Below are 15,239 nucleotides of genomic sequence, written 5' to 3'. Positions count from 1 at the left end.
ATGTGTTAAGCCACAGAGATTTGGGGGCTTGTTACCACAACGTAGCTTAAGCTACTCCATTATACTTTTGGACCTATCCTGGGGACAACTCCTATATGTAATTAATGTCTCATGGATCAACCAAGTCATTTCAATGTTCAATTACCAATAGACTACATGTAACTAAGGATCACAACTAACAGCAAATCCTAGGTGAGCACTAGACAAAGAGCAATATGAATGTTTCAAGCCTGATGTAAGCTAACATACGTTAGAGGACAGTTTCCTGGTGGTCAGGGTTAAAATGGCACCAGTCATATAGAGGCAGACAAAGAACTGGGAAATATGGGATGCATTTCCAGGGAATTGCTACTTGGTACCAGCTTTTTAGTGCTCAAGTTAAGATGTTTTAGGTTTTGTAAACCAGACAATTTTCATGCTTAAAATTATTTCTTTTTTATTTTCTTATATTCGGTAAAGTGCTTGTAGCAATGTCAGCTAGTGTGTTAGTAGTAGTCAAGAGTTTTAGGATTTCCCTGGTGGTCCAATGGTTAAGACTTTGTCTTTCAATGCAGGGGTGCATGTTTGATCCCTTCTTGGCAGCTAAGATCCTGCCTGTCTTGGGACCAAAAAAAAAATCATAGAAATAGAAGCAATGCTATAACAAATTCAATAAAAACTTTTAAAATGATCCATGTCAAAAGTATCTTTAAAGAAAGAAAAGAGTTTCACCCATACTTGGACCAGAACTCTAAAGCGAGATTGCCACAACCATAGTTTTAGGGATGTGGTGATGGGTAAAAGCACTAAGAACTTCCAAGTGGATGAAATTTGAGGAACAGAATTCTTCTTCCAGGGCTGACCTTAGACATTCTAGTTATTAAGTTAGACTTTGAAGGATAGATGGAATTTCCAGAGATTGAACTGGGCTGGGCATTCTGGGTGGAGGACAGAATGAGCATAGAGGCAGGATAGCTATTGCTGGGTAGTCATGGGGAGGTGCCGAGGGAAAACCCCCCTCCCATCCATTCTTCTCTCAGTGCAGAAAGGAACAGCTACCCATGTAACTCCATCTGATTCAGGTCCCTCTTTGTGGCATTTGTAGGGAACCAGACCACTGCCTGCAAGAGGTCTGGAAGCCAGTCCTGTGTTTGTGGTATTCTCTTCCTCGCATGAAGCTGATGCAGAAGGCTGCCCTGCAGTGCCTGTCCACTCTGGTGCCTGCCCTCTCTGGTGCCTGCCCACTCTCTGCTTCTTCCAAAGGAGCTAAGTAATTTTCTAAGTTCACTCATATCCTTTGCCTCCCTCTCTTAATATACTGATGGGGAGGTTTTGGGTTCAGCAAAAGGGAAGGGATCCCTTCAAACTTGCAGGTTAGGCTCGAGGGACCTGGAGGACTCTGCATTGGGCATAAATGGGTATGATTGTGATTAAAAATCAAATGACTTTGTGTCCCATATACTGTATTCTTCAGGAAGCTACTGAAGTGAGGAAGGGACAGGATTTGGGCATTCTTTGTTCCTAGTCAACTATCATCTAAAATCAACAAAACTCTAAAAATAACCTCTTTAACAAGGGATAAACCAATTTCAGGACCTAGAAAATAAGGCTACTGATAATTTAGCAAACTCCCTCAAGAGTGATTAAATGGTAAATGATTAAAAACACACTTCATTAAATATATGTGTATGTGTGTGTGTATATGTGTCTAATTTTGAATGGGTGAGAGTTTGACTCAGCCTTTCACAATTTATCAGCACAAAGTAGGGAATTCTACTTTTGGATTCTTTGTTTTATGGTGTGTTTGCAATAACCTGAAAGTATACTGAACCTTTCTGCTTCCTAATTCTTAAGTACACAAAGATATTCATAGTAGGACTCATATATTCAGATCAGTAATAATATATCATCCATTTAAATTCAGTAAGGAAGTTTTAAGCACACACACACACACAAAAAGAAAACCAACTTTCATAAGTCTATTCTATTTGTTGTGTACTAGCTTTTGAGATTTTAGGGAAAAAAATGAACATGGAAATGTCAAAAAGTAGAACAAATTCCCCTTTTTACTCCAAGAATGCAATAGGCATGAGTGAACCTCCTACTGCTCAGTACACATCAGTGAACAGTAGGATAAAAATGAATACTTTCAAGATGTTCTTCCATATGAATTCTTTAGAGTTCAGCGATATTACTCTATGTAGAATGCAAACGGGGGTAAAGAAAATACTCTTTTTTTTGCTCAATGAAATACAATAGATTTGGCATTTTTGGAGACCTCCTTGTAAAGTTTTTAATTTCAAATGTCCCAAGATTTTCTTTAGATGCTTGAAGCCCTCAACTGTTGTTTCCCAGATACTTAGAGCTCTGTCTTTCTTCTGAGGATAGAGACTTGTGATAATTACTTTGTTTAATGTCTGTAGTTACTGATTAAAGGATTCAGTACTTTCTCAATCCATATATTAAATAAGTAAAGCTAAAGTCTATAACATATACATCAATATATAAAAACATTTAATTCTACTTGCTTCTATAAGTGACTTGAGGCAGCAGTAATATAGCACGTTAAAAACCATGGTCTTTAAGATCAGCACATTTATAGGAAGCTATTCATGACTAAACCTCCCCAAGTCTAAGTTTTTCATATGTAAAATAATAAATAATGTTTAATATTTTATCAGGGTTTTATAAGGACTAGAACTTTCATCAAGGTCATCAGTGACCTAAAGCTCTTCTAAGCCTCTAGTCTCAGTGCATTAGCCATGTGTGGTGGGCTTGACCACTCCTTCCTTCTTGCAATAATTTTTTCCTCAGTTTCTGGGATACCTGTTGGCCCAATTTTGGTTTTCCTGCTTTCTCTCTGGCTACTTCCTCTAGCAGATTCTTATTCTAAGAAAGTATAATTTGACTTATCAGGTAGAACTTCATAGACCACCTCTAGGCTGGCCATAAGCTGATAAGATCCAGAATTCTGTTATCAGCCAGATCTTTTTCTTAAGTTCCAGCATCATGTATATAACTCCATACCTAATGAACATTGCATATGTTGCCTAATGAACATATGCATATGGATGCCTAATGAACATTGCAGGATTAACATGATGCAAATAAACTACGGATAATCCCTCTAAGCCTTTGACGTCTCAGTTAATGGTACCATCCTCCACCTAGTTTCTAAGACCAAAATCCTAGGAGTCATTGTTGGTTCTATTTTTTTCTCACACCCCATACTTCAGTAAATTCAGTTAACTCTGCCTCTAAGATATATCCAATTATCATCATTTCTTCTGCTACAATCCCAATTCAAGTCACTCTTTTACTTGCCTGTCAATCACAAGCATCTCTGGTTTCTCTACAACTGCACTTGCCTTGTTGTAGAGCCTTTCCACCTAACAGCTAAAGCGATGTTTTTAAAAAAATTTTTTTTAAATTTACAACCCCCAGAATGGGAAAAAAATTTTTTTTCAAATAAAGCAACTGACAAAGGATTAATCTCCAAAATACACAAGCAACTCAATATCAAAAAAAGAAACAACCCAATTTAAAAATGGGCAGAAAACCTAAACAGATATTTCTCCAAAGAAAACATATAGCCAACAAACACATGAAAAGATGCTCAACATCGCTCATTTTTAGAAAAGTGCAAATCAAAACTACAATGAGGTATCACCTCATATTAGTCAGAATGGCCATCATCAAAATATCTACAAACAATAAATCCTGGAGAGAATGTGGAGAAAAGGGAACCCTCTTGCACTGTGGGTAGGAATGTAAATTAATACAACCAATATAGAGAGTAGTATGAAAGTTCCTAAGAAACTAGGAATAAAACTACCATATGACCCAGCAATCCCACAACTGGGCACATACTCAGAGAAAACCATAATTCAAAAAGACACATGTACCCTAATGTCATTGCAACACTATTTACAATAGCCAGCACATGGAAGCAACCTAGATGTCCATCAACAGGTGAATGGATAAAGAAGATGTGGTATGTAGATATAATGGAATATTACTCAACCATAAAAAAGGAATGAAATTGAGTCATTTGTAGTGATGTGGATGAACCTAGAGTCTATCGTACAGAGTGAAGTAAATCAGAAAGAGAAAAAAATATATTGTATGTTAACATATATATGGAATCTAGAAAAATGGTACTTATGAACCTGTTTGTAGGGCTGGGATAGAGACACAGATGTAGAGAATGGATTTGTGGATCCAGCAAGGGAAGGAAAGAGTGAGACAAATTGAGAGAGTAGCATTGACAAGTGTACACTACCATGTGTAAAATAGAAACTAGTAGGAAGCTGCTGTATATCACAGGAAGCTCAGCTTGGTGCTCTATGATGATCTGGGCGGGTGGGATGGGGGGGTGGGAGGGAGGCTCAAGAGGGAGGAGCTATATGTATACTTACAGCTAACCTGTATTGTTGTACAGCAGAAACTAACACGATATTAAGTCCATGGGATTTTTCAGGCAAGAATACTGGAGTGGGTAGCCATTTTTTTCTCCAGGGAATCTTCTGAACTCAGGGATGGAACCCAGGCGTCCTGCATTGCAAGCAGACTCTTTACCATCTGAACCACCAGGGAAGCTATAAAGCAAGTATACTCCAATTAAAAATAAAATTAAAACAATTTTAAAAGATATTGGAATATAGTCAATTTACAATGTTAGTTTCAGATGTACAGTGAAATGAATCAGTTATTGTTGTTGCTCAGTCTTTAAGTCAGGCCTGAATCTTTGTGACCCCATGGATTATAGCACGCCAGACTCCTCTGTCCTCCACTATCTCCCAGAGTTTGCTCAAATTCTTATGATTATACATATATTCACTTTTTTTTTAGATTAAGTGGGGGGAAAATTGGGAAATTGGGATTGACACATACACACCACTATATATAAAATAAGTAACTAATAAAGACATACTGTATAGCAGAGGAAACTCTACTCAATACTCTGTAATGACCTACATTGGTAAAGTGATCTTTTCAAAGCACTAACATGATCTGTTTAAAGCCTTTGACTGGTTTACCATTAAAATTAAATTCATTTCTAAATTCCCCACAAACCTTCCCATGATCTAGTCCTTGCCTACCTGACAGATCGTATATCCTTGCTTTCTGTATTTCATTGATTTTGCTCCAGAATCCTGGTCTTTGTTCTGTATGTCACAGTTTTTTCCTATCCAGAAGCTTTCACCACATTCTTGGATGCTTGTTTCTAGATTTGTTATGGCTGCCTTCTCATTTGTTCAGGAGTTGATTCAAATATTGCCTTCTTAGGGAAGTTGTCCCTAAGTTCCCTAATGAAAACAACTCTCCAACTTGCCCTCTAGGTTACTCTGTTTTTGTTGTTTGGGATATAGCACTTACTAACACCAGAAATTATTTTGTTATGTCTTTATTTATCACCTGTATCCCCTGTCCTCACCAGTAGAATATAAGCTCCTTGTGGTCAAAAAATTTAGTTTCCCATATATTGCTGTGAAAACAGTGGCTGGCAGTATGCCTGGCATGTTGTAAGGGATGAATAAGTGGGTTAACTGGAGCTGTTGTTGTATTGTTGTGTAGTATTGCTGAAGTTCAAACACTCACATTAGTGGAGATGGTCTAGTAATAATTTCTACCTTTTTTAGTCTTTTTTAGTCTCAGAAGGTGTTAACTATTGATTGCAGTTATTACTATGCAAAAATTTTCGTTAACTCTGATTCCATTAGTAAAGGGAAGACTGGTAACTACAGGGCTGTGTGTTACTTACACATCTGCCGTTACCATCAATATACATTATCCCTGAGCCACAGAAACTCAAGGTCTTCAAGATCAGCTAGTTAAACCACCTCAGATTAAAGGCAATAGACTAAGTAGAACTTTACCCCCAAATAAATAGCTTTATTAATTACTGAGAAGTGTAATTAATTATTGGAGAAGGAAATGGCAACCCACTCCAGTATTCTTGCCTGGGAAATCCCATTTTCAGAGGAGCCTGGCGGACTCCAGTCAATGTCGTTGCAAGAGTCAGACATGACATAGTGACTAAACCACCACCACCACCCTAATTAATTATTCCACTGATTAACTTCCCTAGTTTCTGCATTAGCCAGTATTTATTCTTCAGTCAGCCACTATTCCCTGTTCCATCCTCCACAGTTTCCTCTATTTACTTTTGTAAAACAGTTGATTAATTTTAGTCATTTGAATTTTTGATTCTGTTAGTGTTCTTAGAAAATATACAGACTGACTCTATTGTTTACATACTCTTCTATATAGTGTCAGAATCCACTTTCATTTAGAGTATTATAGTCCAAATATGGATTTCATATTTCTTTACCATACTGAATTTATTAAAATGAACCTTTAATGGCTTAAAAACCTTAAGTAAAAGTTAGCTGATTTTTATTTTGGAATTATTATTATTTTTTAGTCTTAAGATATTACATATTGATTAGAATTGTTACTATGTGCTTAGCACAGTTTTATTTTAGAAATATTTTCTGTGAAAGTTTAAGCCATCTTTTTTGCCAAACAGAATTCAGGTATAGTGGGAACCTGAATTCTTAAGATTTGATGGTTCCTTCCAGGTGATTAATTCCATGCACTAGATCCTTTGCATTGAGAAACCTCATGAAAATACTACAGTTGGTTGAAAATCTGACTTCATGCTCCATCCTGCTTTTTACCTTTGTATCAGACTAAATTAGTAAGTGGGTCCATATATACAGTTAATCAACTAAGAATTCATATTTTTATTTTTCTCTTAGAATGTATTGTATATGTGTCATTTTGTTAGTCGTATTTTTTATTCTTTTTTAAAAAATAGACTATTCAAAGGTAGGTGAAAAGAAGTTTTGACTATAGAAAAAAAACTGAGGGACATCAGACCAGGGGGAGAAAAAAGAAAAGCTCTTGTTCTTAAATCCACTTGGATTAACTGTGAGGATACAGAGTAAACTCTCCTCAGTGTTCTCTGGAGACCTAAATGGGAAGGAAATCCAGGAAAGAGGGGGTCTATATACACACATATAGTTGATTCACTTTGTGGTACACTAGAAACTAACACAACATTGTAAAGCAGCTATACTCCAATAAAAATTAATTAAAAAAAAAAACAACTATGATGTGCATTTGCTACTGGCTCCTAGGATAGTAGGAAAGCAAGAATAAAACAAGAATGGCGGGATCAACTGCTTAGGAATTTGAAACCACAGGATATTGTAGTCCTTTGGGATTCTAAATATTCAGGCATCTGTTAGGTAGCAGATTCAGCTAAACACGGATCATCAAAGGAATACCAAAATTATGTTGAGAACAAGTTTATAATCCATAAAAAAGAAAATCAGTCACTGGGGACGTTATCCTGGAAGAATGTAACTATTATAACTGTGCTAAGTAGAAGTTCTTGGAAAAAAATATTTCCAGAAATTTAACTCCTTCACCTCTCCTTCCCAGCCTTGCCTTGCCAAAAAGAATACCAACTGGAGGGGAAGAGTCTGGCTTGAGAAAATCAAGTTGGAATGCATATATGAAAAAAAACATTCATCATTAGGTACTAATGGATTATCACAAATGAAGTATAATTTAGGACAGTTACCTCAATTATTTTCTATCTACATTTTATAGTCATAAAGGGAAAGTAAGTCTTTCAAAATATTTTCTTTCCTTAAATTATCGTTTAAGTCATAGATTTCTAGAAGAACAAATTAAAACGGGAAGCCTAATCTTTAAAGGAAGATGTAATATGGAATGGAATTCCAAATAAAGAAAGCTTAAAATGGGGTAGAATCTCACACTCGCTTCACTCTGTTGTCTCAGTAACTTTAAGAGTATTCCTTCTTTCATTCAAAAAATACTTGTAAACAAGAACTATGTGCTAGGTTTTAAGACTGTATTACCGAAGAAAAAAATGAGCAAAAATTCCCGTTTCTATGGATCCTCCCTCCTTATAGGAAGGAAAGTGTTTGGAATTACAAGCTTGACTGAGGGAGGAGTCTGCCAGGAAAGGGTGACGTGAAGGGTATATCATATTCACTCATCTGCCCCTTTCCTCTTTAATGGTAGCAATCCTCTCGGCAAAATGCTTTTTGGAATATTTTATATTTAATTTGTCTTTGCCCTTATTGCTTGTCACCAAATAATGAACCAGCATGAACCTTTACACACTTGATAAAGTGGGAAAAACTGGAAAATGCATACACCTACTTTATATTTGCTCACTTGTGGGTTTTTATGGTCTCTGGTCCTTTGTCCCTTATACTGCTGGTGGGGCCACAAATCTAGCAGAGTTTAGAGAAACCAAATACATGCTGAGGATTCTTTGGTGAAGGATTAAGTGGAGGAGAAAGTCAGTTAAAAGTCAGCTCTTTTACAAAATGCATCATGGATCAAAATTTGAATTTATTCTACCACCAAGATTCTTCTCAATAACACATGGAAACCTTCTCTCTCTCTCTCTCTCTCTCTCTCTCTTAGATATCTCTGCATTGACCAATTTGAGCTCCCAGTTTATAGAGCCCCTTGAAAATTTCCTCGCAAATCAGAGAAATGACTTCTCTGTTGGAAGCCAAAATATGGCTCTGATGCATAGCTGATTTACCTGTAGATGATAAATTAGAGCCTCCATGTTATCGCCATTTAAGACTTTTTCACCTTTAGTTGCTATTGCACATAAGTTGGGTATCATTGCTGTCCTTTGATTCCTTTCTCCTCTTGGTACCTTTACCTCCTGATCATTTTATTGCTCACTGACAGCTCTATTAGCTGTTTCTCATATTAATCAATTCTGAGAGTTGTATGATTTAGTTTGGTGTGGGGAGGAAGTTAAAAACATTTGCTGACATAGGTTTGGGGGCCTATCTGTAATTTTGACATTGGGGACTTGCAACAAATTTGGCACAGGTAAAAGACATTAAAGCTCTAACCCTTCTGAAAATTCCCAGGGCTTATTTTAATGGGTTAGGCATAGTCTTACCGTATAGCTCAGTTGGAGCCTTCATATTTACTTTTACAGCTCACCTCTTTAAGAGAGAATGTTCACAATGGAAAACAGCAGCAAGAGTTAGAAAACTTTAAAAAGGAAGCTGTTAATGCAGCAGTAAAACTTGGCCAGGTAAATTTTTTTCTCTCTTATTAGGTTTCAATAATCTTTAGTATTATGATTTATCCAAAACAGACTAGCATTGAATCCAAGCTTTCAGTTTTTCAGAAATTATGACATGCTTGTCTAAGCTCTATTTTAACTTGAATAACTGTACTCTGGGCTTGAATGTCAATAATTCTTTTATTAACATTTTTAGAATAAGAATATCAAAAGTAAATGCCTGAGCTATATCATTAGTTAGGTTTTCTAAAGATTTATTGAACTTAAAATTAATTAAATCTCTTTAATAGCTCCATAAGTATAGAAACATGAGCTCTTATATTTATGTATTTTTCTTTTAAAAAACTTTATTATGAAAATTTCCAAACACAACAAAAAGTAGAATGTACAATAAACCCCATGTATCACCTGGCTTAAACAACCATCAATCTTTTGCCATTCATGTTTATGTTTTTAATAATCATGATTACTAGATATCCACAAGAAGAATCTTCATGTGCTATTTTTTTAAATGCTAGTAAGATTCCTTAGTTTGTAAAAAAAAATGTAATTTGGGGTGAATTTCATTTTTAAAAGTAGAAGATGAATTGTAGAACACCAACCCAGATATGTTATGTTGGCTGAATTTTAAAAAGCAGTTCCTGTTTCTGCTTTCGTAGCTATTATTTAAAATATTGGTGGAGTATGAAGTTTTGTTTTCTAAATGTCAGCTGTTCCTTTCTTTATTCCTGGTTCAAAGCCAGCATTGTCAGAAAGGAGACAAGCTGGCAACTAGCCTAAATACCAGTGGGAAGGCATCGTCTCTTTTGGACTTATATTCTTAAATACCACCTTAAAAATCTGTAGATAATTAGTGCTGCAATCTTGAAAATATTAATTAAGAAAAGAGCTAATAATTACTATGCTTGAAACTGAAAGTGATATAATTAGACTTAACTGTGAGGTTTTTATTTGAAATTGATTAAGACCTTCAATGAATTACTTGGCAAAGTGTGATTTCCCATTTCGATTAAGTCTTTACTGGTTAATAAAATATCAACAGGCCCAGATGTCTGTTTACTTATAGATTTTTTTGTCTAATTCTATCTCATTTTAATTATTTATGGGTAAAATATTTTATTTATGATGATGAAACTTAGCAGAGCTGGTCAAATGTGGTTGACAAAAAGTGGATACATTCAATTATGCTCTCAAAAAGAGCTGTAAGCATACAGACCTTTTCTTTACTGACATCATATTTTCTACAAATCGACTTTAAGTTTTTCTCAAATCATTGTCCGTGCATGTTAAATAGTGCTTTGAGGGTTTCCTCCCCCATCTCATAACAAAGAAATGGTGAATTAGAAAAAGAGCTCAAGCTGAATGATGCCATTTTGAATGGCTCAGTGTTGACAGGTGGGTGATGGGTTAGGAGGGTTGGCTGTAGACAGTATCCTTGCTTGGGTGGATGAACAGAGATCCCTGTGAAATACACCACCCTGCTCTGCCTTCAGAGAACATAACCACATCAGTCAGCCCCTGTTGCCTGAACCTATGAGGTCATCGTTATTACTTCATTTTTTATTCCTATATAATCCAGGCTGAACTTCAGAAGCCTTTCTGCTTTTCCCATCACAAGTTACTACTCTGAAATATGGAAATAATCTGAGAGATCTTTTATGAAACATATATGCTTCTATTCGTTCTAAGTACGCAGTTGAAGCAACAGACTCATTTTCTGAGCAAAAGAGCCACCAAATTTAAATCAGCCTCGGGTGAATGAAACAGCGTCTTTCCATAAAAATAATCCTCTGGGTAAAGAAGACGGATACATAATGCTAATGGAGCAAGGATGGGAAAAGAAAGACGGGGTTTGGTGAGAATGAAAGAAGTTTGAAAGAAAACAATTCCTGAACTAATGAAAAAGCTCCAGAGATTGTTAATGTCACTAACGCACACAAATTATTTTAAACAATAGTGAATTTCTACACCTTTTAAAAATGGTTAGAAATATGGGCTCTGGAGTTTGGATCTGGATACAAATCCCAACACCAACTCCTGTGAGCTATAATATCTCTACCTTGCTTCCATCCATGGCAGGGATTAGCAGTTCTTTTTTTTTTCTTTGTAGCTTTTCCTCTTTATTCTAGCTTTTTGCAGAATTTCTAAGGATCTGGGTTCCTGTCTCAAATGACACATACTTTCTTTGCTCAGTTGTCATCTCCTTTATTTTCTTATTTTAATTTAAAAAATTTTTAAATTTTTAATTAATTTTTATTAGAGTACAGTTGATTTACAATGCTCTTTTAGCTCCTGTTGTGCAGCAAAGTGAATCGGTTGTACATATATATACATCTACTTTTTTGAGGGGTTCTTTTCCCATATAGGTCATTACAGAGGACTGAGTAGAGTTCTCTGTGCTATACGGTAGGTTCTTGTTAGTTATCTATTTTATATATGTTGATAGTAGTATGTATACATCAAGCCCAATCTCCCAACTTCCTGCTTTCCCCCTTCTCCCTTAGTAACCATAAATTTTTTCCTACATTCCTGACTGTTTCGTAAATAAATTCATTTGTGCCATTTTTCTTAGATTCCACATATAAGCAATATTATATGATGTTAATCTTTCTCTGTCTGACTTACTCTGGGGCTTCGCTGGTGGCTCAAATAGTAAAGAATCCGCCTACAATGCATGAGACCTGGGTTTGATCTCTGGGTTGGGAAGATCCCCTGGAGAAGGGAAAGGCTACCCACTCCAGTATTCTTGCCTGGAGAATCTCCATGGACAGAGGAGCCTGGCGGGCTACAGTCCATGGGGTCCCAAAGAATTCGACATGAGGGAGCAACTAAGCACGCACGTATGTCTGACTTACTTCGCTTAGTATGACGGTCTTTAAGTTCATTCATGTCACTGCAAATAGCATTATTTCATTGTTTTATATTGCTGTAAAAAAGGTGTGGTACATAAATACTGTTTTATATCTTTATTCATTTGTCCGTTGATGGACATTTAGGTTGCGTCCATGTTCTGCTTTGTAAGTAGTGTTGCAAAGAACATTGGGGTGCACGTGTCATTTAGGATCATATTTTTCTATGGATATATGCCCAGGAGTGGAATTGCAGGGTCATATGGTAGCTCTATTTTTAATTTTTTAAAGACCCTCCATGTTGTTCCCCACAGTGGCTGTACCAGTTTACATTCCCACCAAGAGTATAGTTGGGTTCCGTTTTCTCCACACCCTCTCTAGCATTTATTGTTTGTAGATTTTTTAATTATGGCCATTCTGACCAATGTGAGGTGATATTGCATTATGGTTTTGATTTGCCTTTCTCTCATAATTGGTGATGTTGAGCATCTTCTCATGTAATTCTTTTTATTGTGGTATAATTGGTGTTATGTTAGCTTCAGGTATCCAACATAATTGTTCAATATATGTATACATTCTGAAAGGATCACCATAAGTCTAGTTAACATCCATCACCACACATAATTATATCTATTTTACCTGTGATAAGAACTTTTCAAAGCTACTTTTAACAACTTTTGAATATATAATACAGTATTATTAACTATATTCACCATGCTGTATGAAATTGGCAAAAATCTTTGAAGGGCCAGATAGTGAATACTTTAGGCTTTGCAAGCAATGCTGTTTCTTTCATAGATGCTCAACTCTGCTGCTTTATGAAAGCAGCCATAGAATAGATATTATATAAATGAATGAGCATGATGTGTTCCAAGAATGCCTTATTTATGACTATGGAAATTTGATTGTCATATGATTTTTATGTGTGACAAAATTTTCTTTTGAATTTCTTTTCACTATTCAAAACTAACAGCAAATTTAGCTTGTGGAGCAAGCAGAGGAAGCCCAGGTGCTTGGATTTAGCTTGTGGGCCATAGTTTTCTGAAACCTGATCTTTGACCTTCGTTTTCAAAAGTGTCGCACATATACCAGCAGTACTAGTGTTTCTTGGAATCTTCTTCAAAATGCAAATTCTCAGGTTTTCCCCTAGACCTCCTGAATCAGAAAGTCTTGGGTGGATACAGCAAGTGTCAGAACAAGCATGCTAGGTGATTCATGCAGGATTAAGTTTGAGAACAACTGGTCTATTGATAATGCTTCCTAACTGCTCTGAGTTCTTGTGAAATTAGTAAGATACAACTGAGGTGCTTAGCAGGATGCTGACCACCTCAGTAGTGCTAAACACCTGTTTGCTATTGTAATTAAGGTTGAAGAAAGTTGGTTTTGATTTTGATCATATGTTTTCTTTTTAAAAAGGTGACTATATATACAGTCACCTCTGCAAGAATTCCAAAAGCAAACTAATGGGAAAGAAAATAAGAGCTGATAATTCCAATCTTCTTTGATTAAACTTATAAACATGAGGATTAAGAAATTCAACTCTTGACAATGTGATAGACAATGATTTTCTTGGGAAAACAGAATTCCTTTATTGTTACTATTGTACTTCTTTTGACTTGTTAGTTATTAGAAAATGATAGAAACAAAGTTCGTGGTATGACAAATCTTACAGCTGAAGAAATTCTTGCTAAAAAAGCAAATTATGAATTTATGTTTAATAGGACAAAACACCTACCACACAGTGCTCCACAAATGTGTGAGCACAAGGAACACCCCTGGCTATTTCCACCTAGTGTGTGATAGTTATGCTGACTGACCCATCATAGGCTCAGGTTCAGATAGGTTTGAGTAGTGGAAAGGCAAAGGCAACATTAGTATTATCTCACAAAATAATTCGTGTTTGTCTTGTATAGAACTAATGTCATGGAAACCTACTTTTTTAGGGACGCTTCCATTATTATGAACTGTGTGTTTTGAAACATAAATAAATAAAGGAAGATAAAAGAAGACAGTACTTACAGAAAAAGACCATTTACAGTTTCCTTGACTTTGAGCTTAGTACTGGCGGTAAAATTTTCTAAATAATTGCAGGTGAACAGAAAACATAATGAAGTTATGAACTGCCATTTTCGTGAATATGGACTTCATAGCAAGCCATACCTAACACAGTAGAGGGAAGAAAGGGAGGTTCTGCCTTTCTCACAATTACCTGGATAATTTTTTTTTAGACTAAGATTTTTCTATGATTCATCTGGATAGCTATGACCATGTGTGTAGGTTTGTCTAAATGTTCCACACAAAGCAACATGAATTTTTACTTTGCTTTTACATGCACCTATTTTATTGCAAATATTCACAAAATTTCTTGGGTAATAGTTGGCCTCTTAATGTCCTCATCATGACAGTGAATCTGCAAAAGCAGATGAAATCCTTCTGTAAACTCAAGTGAACTAGAAATTTAAAAAAAAAAAGAAAAAATGCTTGGGCAAGTCTCTGGAACAGAAATGCTTTGTTAAAAGTTTTCCTGTGTTTTGGTATTTTAATAAAGACCACATGATATGAGGCTTATTTCTTGGTTATGATACTGAACTCTGGTTGCCATTTCTGTGAGAGTTTACCATATAAAGGTCAGACTTTTGTCCTTTTAGCCATGATTTGTTAGAAAAACAGCAGGAGCGATGTCACAGCATGCCTCTTTGCAGCATGTTGATGCATTTAGATAGTTGAGTATTTCTGATCAAGAGAATACTAGAGTTCATTTTTGTGTATTATGTAACATTTGACACTGTAGCATGTTTCTTTATTCAGTAAGCTATTAGTTATATCTGCAAAAAATAGCCCCAAAGGGAGAATTTCTAGAAAATGTTGACTTTCTTGGTTCAGAGTGAATACTAAATAGTAACAGCTATGAAGCAGTATCAGTTTGGTTTAACCCCAAATATAATAAACAGCTACAATCCAGATGTTTTCTACTTTCCTATCTGTAGGTTTCCTATGGTCACACTCGATTTTCTCATCTAAATCAACTGCCTTGAAATCTACTGTGGGAAGCTCAGAATCTTCACTATTTGGTTTTTTTTTTTTTCCCCCCCGAGGGTGTGCATGCTTCTCTGGGGGTGCTCTTCCATAACTTTTATATGCTTTTGCTTTCTCCTGACCACACCCATTCATTCCTGCGGGCTCTCCCTGCCTGTGCTGGCCCAGTGGGAGATCTGGTCCCTCTTCCTGCGGGCCAACAAAGTGCTGCAAACTGAGGCTCACCTGAGTGGCAGCCTTTTACTGCCGATTTGAAGGTTGCAGAAAGTAATCAC

Source organism: Bos javanicus, chromosome 20 (assembly GCF_032452875.1).
Source record: "Bos javanicus breed banteng chromosome 20, ARS-OSU_banteng_1.0, whole genome shotgun sequence".
NCBI classification, from domain to species: Eukaryota; Metazoa; Chordata; class Mammalia; order Artiodactyla; family Bovidae; genus Bos; species Bos javanicus.
This window is presented reverse-complemented; position numbering follows the sequence as displayed.